This window comes from Triticum aestivum, chromosome 5A (assembly GCF_018294505.1).
Source record: "Triticum aestivum cultivar Chinese Spring chromosome 5A, IWGSC CS RefSeq v2.1, whole genome shotgun sequence".
NCBI lineage: Eukaryota > Viridiplantae > Streptophyta > Magnoliopsida > Poales > Poaceae > Triticum > Triticum aestivum.
Window position 1 is genome coordinate 56,641,937 of NC_057806.1, and position 8,917 is coordinate 56,650,853.

Below are 8,917 nucleotides of genomic sequence, written 5' to 3' on the forward strand. Positions count from 1 at the left end.
GCTGCAAGAATGATCACAATTACTCTAAGTCAAGAACCATTCACGTCCACCTGTTTGAGTCTGGTTTCATGCCCCACTATAATGTTTGGACCAAGCATGGAGAAAGAGGGGTTATGATGGAAGACAATGAAGAAGAAGAGGACGACGATAGCTATCCTGGCCATGGGTTCCCTGAATACGATGATACAACAATGGGGGAAGAAGCTGAGCCAGCAATGCGGTAAGAAGCTAAAGAAGAGGCATCAGATGAGCCCACTGATGATCTAGGTCGGGCCATTGTTGATGCAAAGAGAAACTGCGCAAGTGATTTGGAGAAGAAAAGTTGCAGTGCATGTTAGAGGATCACAAGAAATTTTTGTACCCGAATTGCGAAGCTGACAAGAAAATTTGGACACCACATTAGAATTGCTGCAATGGAAGGCAGAGAATGGTGTATCTGACAAGGGATTTGGAAAGTTGCTGGTAATGATAAAGAATATGCTTCCAAAGGACAACGAATTGCCCGAGAGTACGTACGAAGCAAAGAAGGTTGTCTGCCTTCTAGGGTTAGAGGTGCAGAAGATATATGCATGCCCTAATGACTGCATCCTCTACCATGGTGAGTACGAGGATTTGAACGCTTGCCCGGTATGCGGTGCATTGCGCTATAAGATCAGCCACGATGACCCTGATGATGTCGAGGGCGAGCGCCCCAGGAAGAAGATTCCTGCCAAGGTGATGTGGTATGCTCCTATAATACCACGGTTGAAACGTTTGTTCCAAAACAAAGAGCATGCCAAGGCGATGCGATGGCACAGAGAATACCGTAAGAAAGAGGGATAGTTGAGAGTACCCGCTGACAGGTCGCAGTGGAGAAAAATCGAGAGAAAACTGTATGGGCCAACTACGTCGAAGGAGGAAGGAAGACTCCAGAATTCAAGGGAACACTGGAGAAGCAAAGAGAACACTAGCCCGCTTTTGTGAAATTTAAGGAATCAGAATTATCTAAGGAACGGTCAAGAAAAAACAAGACCAATGCCGCAAAAAAGACACAGTTCCATAGGCTGGGGCCAGATGGCTATGCGGTGGCAATGCCTAAGTGGGATAAGTCTGAGCAAGAGATGTTGGATGCAGGGGTCGATCCAGTTACTAGGAGCTGGCCCCCCAGATGTAGAATTTGGTTCTATGCGCATGGGGGGCGTTAGACCCGAAGACAAGCCTGGTTTCGAAGAAGGCAAGTCTAAAAGGAACCAAAGATAAGTTACTTCAAGCAATAGAAGATGCTCGAACGGGGGTGTTCACGCCCAACAGAGAGAACGACGAGCTTACACGTGCCCTGGGAAATCTTGAACACCCGGAAAGAACACGAGGCAAGGGCATTGTTCCGTGATATGAGGGCTTTTCGGACTGGAACGCCGACTACAGAACCCGTGCAAGAAGGAAGATGGAGGAGGAGAAGAAGAGGAAGCTGGAGGAGGAGCAGAGGAAGTAGGTGAAGGAAATATGCCCTAGAGGCAATAATAAAGTTATTATTTATGTCCTTATATCATGATAAATGTTTATTATTCATGCTAGAATTGTATTAACCGGAAACATAATACATGTGTGAATACATAGACAAACAGAGTGTCACTAGTATGCCTCTACTTGACTAGCTCGTTGATCAAAGATGGTTATGTTTCCTAACCATAGACATGAGTTGTCATTTGATTAACATGATCACATCATTAGGAGAATGATGAGATTGACTTGACCCATTCCGTTAGCATAGCACTTGATAATTTAGTTTGTTGCTATTGCTTTCTTCATGACTTATACATGTTCCTATGACTATGAGATTATGCAACTCCCGTTTACCGGAGGAACACTTTGTGTGCCACCAAACGTCACAATGTAACTGGGTGATTATAAAGGTGCTCTACAGGTGTCTCCGAAGGTACTTGTTGGGTTGGCGTATTTCGAGATTAGGATTTGTCACTCCGATTGTGGGAGAGGTATCTCTGGGCCCTCTCGGTAATGCACATCACTTAAGCCTTGCAAGCATTGCAACTAATGAGTTAGTTGCAGGATGATGTATTATGGAACGAGTAAAGAGACTTGCCGGTAACGAGATTGAACTAGGTATTGAGATACCGACGATCGAATCTCGGGCAAGTAACATACCAATGACAAAGGGAACAACGTATGTTGTTATGCGGTCTGACCGATAAAGATCTTCGTAGAATATGTGGGAGCCAATATGAGCATCCAGGTTCCGCTATTGGTTATTGAACGGAGACGTTTCTCAGTCATGTCTACATTGTTCTCGAACCCGTACGGTCCGCACGCTTAAGGTTTCGATGACAGTTATATTATGAGTTTATGAGTTTTGATGTACCGAAGGAGTTCGGAGTCCTGGATGAGATCGGGGACATGACGAGGAGTCTCGAAATGGTCGATATGTAAAGATCGATATATTGGACGACTATATTCGGACATCGGAAAGGTTCCGAGTGATTTGGGTATTTTTCGGAGTACCGGAGAGTTACGGGAATACGTATTGGGCCTTATTGGGCCATACGGGAAAGAAGGAAAAGGGCCTCAAGGATGGCCGCACCCCTCCCCTTGGTCTGGTCCGAATTGGACTAGGGAAGGGGGGCGCCCCCTTCCTTCCTTCTCCTTTTCCCTTCCTCTTTTCCTATTCCATATGGGAGGTGGAATCCTACTAGGACTAGGGAGTCCTAGTAGGACTCCACACTTGGCGCACCCCCTCCTAGGGCCGGCCTCCTCCTCCCTTGCTCCTTTATATATGGGTGCAGGGGGGCACCCCAAAGAGACAACAATTGATCATTGATCTCTTAGCCGTGTGCGGTGCCCCCTTCCACCATAATCCTCGATAATATTGTAGCGGTGCTTAGGCGAAGCCCTGCGATGGTAGAACATCAAGATCGTCACCATGCCGTTGTGCTGACGAAACTCTTCCCCGACATTCTGCTGGATCGGAGTCCGGGGATGTCATCGAGCTGAACGTGTGCTAGAACTCGGAGGTGCCGTAGTTTCGGTGCTTGATCAGTGGGGCCGTGAAGACGTACGACTACATCAACCACGTTGTGCTAACGCTTCCGCTTTCGGTCTACGAGGGTACGTAGACAACACTCTCCCCTCTCGTTGCTATGCATCACCATGATCTTGTGTGTGCGTAGGAATTTTTCGAAATTACTACGTTCCCCAACAGTAGGAAGCAGAACACCTTCAAGGCCTAGAATCATCGCACGCGGACTTGGCACTTAAATTCCAGCGGCAGTAGTAGCAGATCGACTCACTTAGCCAGGAAAGGGGGTCTCAGCAGTGATAGCAGCTAGCGGATGATCCAACATTGGATAGCACCGTCCCATCCATGCCGAGAAGTAGCGTTGGTTCCGCCCCGGGCGACGCACTGCTTGATAGATACCCTGTGAATGACATCATGGAGAGCACTAACTGTGAGCTCCTTCCATTACAACCCGATTCCAGCCGGCTATGCTTGTGTCCAGGTTGATGAAGTGGTGGACCAATATTCGGGCCTAGAGCTTGACATTTCTGGAGGTGACGAGGAGCACACACTGGGAGAGGCCAAACATCGTATCATCCTATGGAGAAAGGATTACATCATCTTTCCAAGGCCACCAACACCGCGTCAGTCGACTCCTCCTCGAAGTCCGCCATCGCATCAGCAAACTCCCGTGATATGTCTCCAATGTATCTATAATTTTTGATTACTCCATGCTATATTATCTACTGTTTTGGACATTATTGGGTTTTATTATCCACTTTTATATAATTTTTGGGACTAACCTATTAACCGAAGGCCCAGCCCAGAATTGCTGTTTTTTTTGCCTATTTTAGGGTTTCGAAGAAAAGGAATATCAAACAGAGTCCAAACAGAATGAGACCTTCGGGAACATGATTTTCTCGTCGAACAATATTCAGGAGACTTGGACCCTACGTCAAGCAACCAACAGGGAGGCCACGAGGTAGGGGGCACGCCTACCCCCCTAATGACCCACAAGTATAGGGGATCTATCGTAGTCCTTTGGATAAGTACGAGTGTCGAACCCAACGAGGAGCATAAGGAAATGATAAGCGGTTTTCAGCAAGGTATTCTCTGCAAGTACTGAAATAAGTGGTAACAGATAGTTTTGTGATAAGATAATTTGTAACGAGCAACAAGTAACAAAAGTAAATAAAGTGCTGCAAGGTGGCCCAATCTTTTTTGTAGCAAAGGACAAGCCTGGACAAACTCTTATATAAGGAAAAGCGCTCCTGAGGACACATGGGAATATCGTCAAGCTAGTTTTCATCACGTTCATATGATTCGCGTTCGGTACTTTGATAATTTGACATGTGGGTGGACCGGTGCTTGGGTGCTGTTCTTACTTGAACAAGCATCCCACTTATGATTAACCTCTATTGCAAGCATCCGCAACTACAACAAAAGTATTAAGGTAAACCTAACCATAGCATGAAACATATGGATCCAAATCAGCCCCTTACGAAGCAACGCATAAACTAGGGTTTAAGCTTCTGTCACTCTAGCAACCCATCATCTACTTATTACTTCCCAATGCCTTCCTCTAGGCCCAAATAATGGTGAAGTGTTATGTAGTCGACGTTCACATAACACCACTAGAGGCTAGACAACATACATCTCATCAAAATATCGAACGAATACCAAATTCACATGACTACTAATAGCAAGACTTCTCCCTTGTCCTTAGGAACAAACGTAACTACTCACAAAGCATATTCATGTTCATAATCAGAGGGGTAATAATATGCATAAAGGATCTGAACATATGATCTTCCACCAATTAAACCAACTAGCATCAGCTACAAGGAGTAATTAACACTACTAGCAACCTAATAGCACCAATCCCGGACTTGGAGACAAGAATTGGATACAAGAGATGAACTAGGGTTTTGAGATGAGATGGTGCTGATGAAGATGTTGATGGAGACTGCCCTCTCCCGATGAGAGGAGCGTTGGTGATGACAATGGCGATGATTTCCCCCTCCGGGAGAGAAGTTTCCCCGGAAGAAGAGCTCTCCCGGAGCCCTAGATTGGTTCCGCCAAGGTTCCGCCTCGTGGCGGCGGAGTTTCATCCCGAAAGGTTGCTTCTTCTTTTTTTCTCAACGAAAGACTTCATATATATAGGAGAAGATGGTCATCGGAGAGCCACCAGGGGGCCCACAAGGTAGGGGGCGCGCCCCCCACCCTCGTGGAAAGGGTGTGGGCCCCTGGTCTTCATCTTTGGCGAGGATTTTTCATCTTTGACTTTTGGAGTTGTGCAGAATAGGTCTCTAATATTTGCTCCTTTTCCAGCCCAGAATTCCAGCTGCCGGCATTCTCCCTCCTTATGTAAACCTTGTAAAATAAGAGAGAATAGCCATAAGTATTGTGACATAATGTGAAATAACAGCCCATAATGCAACAAATATCGATAGAAAAGCATGATGCAAAATGGACGTATCAACTCCCCCAAGCTTAGACTTTGCTTGTCCTCAAGCGAAAGCCGATAACAATAAATATGACCCCACGTTTAGAGGTAGAGGCGTCGATAAAAATAAAATACGGATGTGAGGGCATCATGATTATTCTCATAACAGCAACATACATAGATATTGTCATATGATTACTTATGTTCAAGTGATGATCTATTCACAATGCAAAAGTATGAATCAGAAACCTTATTGAGAGCCAACAAACTATAACCTCAATAATTGAAACAATTGCAATTTATCATAACATCAGAAAGAGTCTATGTCAGAGCTAAAAAGCAAGTCCACATACTCAACTATCATCTAGTCCTTCATAATTGCTAACACTCACGCAATACTTGTGGTTGCGGAGTTTTAATTGGACACATAGAAAGATAGGGGCTTATAGTTCCGCCCCACAACCTTTTACCTCAAGGGTAATGTCAACAATAATAACTCATGCCCCCTACATCCAATTAGATATATCTACCAGGATCTTTCCAACATGCTGGGCTTGCCAAAGGATAAAATGAAAAAGGAAAGGTGAAGATCACCATGACACTTGCATAAGGTAGAAGATAATAATAAAAGATAGGCCCTTCGCAGAGGGAAGTAGAGGTTGCCATGCGCTTTTATGGTTGGATTCACAAAATCTTAATGCGAGAGAACGTCACTTTATATTGCCCCTTGTGATATGAAACTTTATTATGCAGTCTATCGCTTTTATTACTTCCACATCACAAGATCGTATAAAGCTTATTTCTCCCACACTAATCATACATATTTAGAGCAATTTTTATTGCTTTGCACCGATGACAACTTACTTGAAGGGTCTTACTCAATCCATAGGTAGATATGGTGGACTCTCATGGCAAAACTGGTTTAAGGGTATTTGGAAGCACAAGTAGTATCACTACTTGGTGCTGAGAATTTGGCTAGCATGAGGGGGAAAGGCAAGCTCAACATGTTGGATGATCCATGACAACATACTTTATCTCAGATATAAGAAAACATAACCCATTACGTTGTCTTCCTTGTCCAACATCAACTCTTTAGCATGTCATATTTTGATGAGTGCTCCCAATCATAAAAGATGTCAATAATAGTATATTTATATGTGAAACCTCTCTTTCCTTATTACTTCCTATTAATTGCAACGATGACCAAAGCTATGTCTGCCAACTCCCAACAACTTTTAATCATCACACTCTTTCTATGTGAAGTCATTACTATCAATAAGATCAATATGAACTTTTGTTTCTTCTTATTCTTTTTCTCTTTTCTTTTATTCACCCAAGATCATAGCAAGAAAATCAAGCCCTTGACTCAACACTAATCTTTATTATATAGCTCACGGACTCGATTACATAGAGAGATCATAAAGCAAAACTTAAAACTAGATCATGCCATAAACTTTATTCTACTAGATCAAAATACAACTAATAGGATCGAACTAAGGAAAACGGTAAAGATAGGAGTTGTGATTGTGATACGATACTGGGGCACCTCCCCCAAGCTTGGCAGTTGCCAAGGGGAGTGCCCATACCCACGTTATTATATCTCCTTCTTTGTTGTTGGTGAAATATTCTTGGCGATGATTCCTCTCAGGATACAATTCTCCTCCACGAGCTTGTTGACTTGTTGCTTGAGGTCCATTGTTTCCTTACGAAGCTTTCCTGTGACGGCTAAAGCTCCTTGCACCCAAGGGTGTTTCATAGCTGCGGGAGAACAAGTGACACTCCTCTTCATATTTTCATAAGAAAGAAATCTAACATTGGAAGGGATAACCGAGTTTGGAATAGCTGAGCTATGTAGTTCCCCCATTGTGAACCCAGCTCGGAAGCGAGAGGTGACTTCTTGATCCTCCATGGCATCTACCCTCATTAAGTCAGCCTCCATCTCTTCCTCCGTTGCTGGCCCAAAGTGGTCAGGGTCGCTGTTTGCCCTTGGTTCCGGTGCCGGATTAGATACCCGGCTCTCCCCGACTGACTCTTGAGAAGACATCTTGCTCTAATCTGCAGCAGCAACAGCTCAAAACAAAAACAGAGGATATTTGCGTGATACGGGAGTCAAAACCTTTGGGAGAATATATAGTGAATTTTTACCGACCAAAATACATATCGTGCAAGAAAACGGAGTCCGGAAGGCACACGAGGTGCTCACGAGGTAGGAGGGCGCGCCCAGGGGGGTAGGGCGCGCCCTCCACCCTCGTGGGGCCCTCGTGTCCTTCCCGGACTGCTACTTAATTTTCTATTTTTCTAAATATTCCAAAATGAAGAAATATTGCCTTAAAATTGTTTTGGAGTCGGTTTACTTACCATACCACACACCTATTCCTTTTCGGAGTCTGAAACGTTCTGGAAAGTGTCCCTTATGTATTCCTCCAGGGTTACGGTTCCAATAATATTGGTTTCAATATTTATGGGATTACCTGAGATATAATGTTTGATTCTTTGACCGTTTACCACCTTCGGATTTGTGCCTTCGAAGTTGTTGATTTTTATGGCACTGGAATGATAGACCTCCTCAATAACATAGGGCCCTTCCCATTTAGAGAGAAGTTTCCCTGCAAAAAATCTTAAACGAGAGATGTATAGCAATACATAATCACCTACATTAAAATCACACTTTTGTATCCTTTTGTCATGCCATCTTTTAACCTTTTCTTTAAACAACTTAGCATTTTCATAAGCTTGGGTTCTCCATTCATCAAGTGAGCTAATATCAAATAACCTCTTTTCGCCGGCAAGATTGAAATCATAGTTGAGCTCTTTAATAGCCCAATATGCCTTATGTTCTAGTTCGAGAGGTAAGTGACATGCTTTTCCATATACCATTTTATACGGAGACATACCCATAGGATTTTTATATGCAGTTCTATAGGCCCATAATGCATCATCAAGTTTCTTGGACCAATTCTTTCTAGACCTATTGACAGTCTTTTGCAGAATTAATTTGAGTTCTCTATTACTCAATTCTACTTGACCACTAGACTGTGCGTGATACGGAGATGCAATTCTATGATTGACGTCATATTTAGCAAGCATTTTACGGAAAGCACCATGAATAAAATGTGAACCACCATCAGTCATTAAATATCTAGGGACTCCAAACCTCGGAAAAATAACTTCTTTAAGCATTTTAATAGAAGTGTTATGATCAGCACTACTAGTTGGAATAGCTTCTACCCACTTAGTAACGTAATCAACAGCAACTAAAATATGTGTATATCCATTAGAGGCAGGAAAAGGTCCCATGTAATCAAAGCCCCAAACATCAAATGGTTCAATAACAAGTGAATAATTCATAGGCATTTCTTGACGTCTACTAATATTACCAATTATTTGACATTCATCACAAGATAGGACAAACTTACGGGCATCCTTGAAGAGAGTAGGCCAATAAAAACCGGATTGCAATACCTTATGTGCAGTTCTATCTC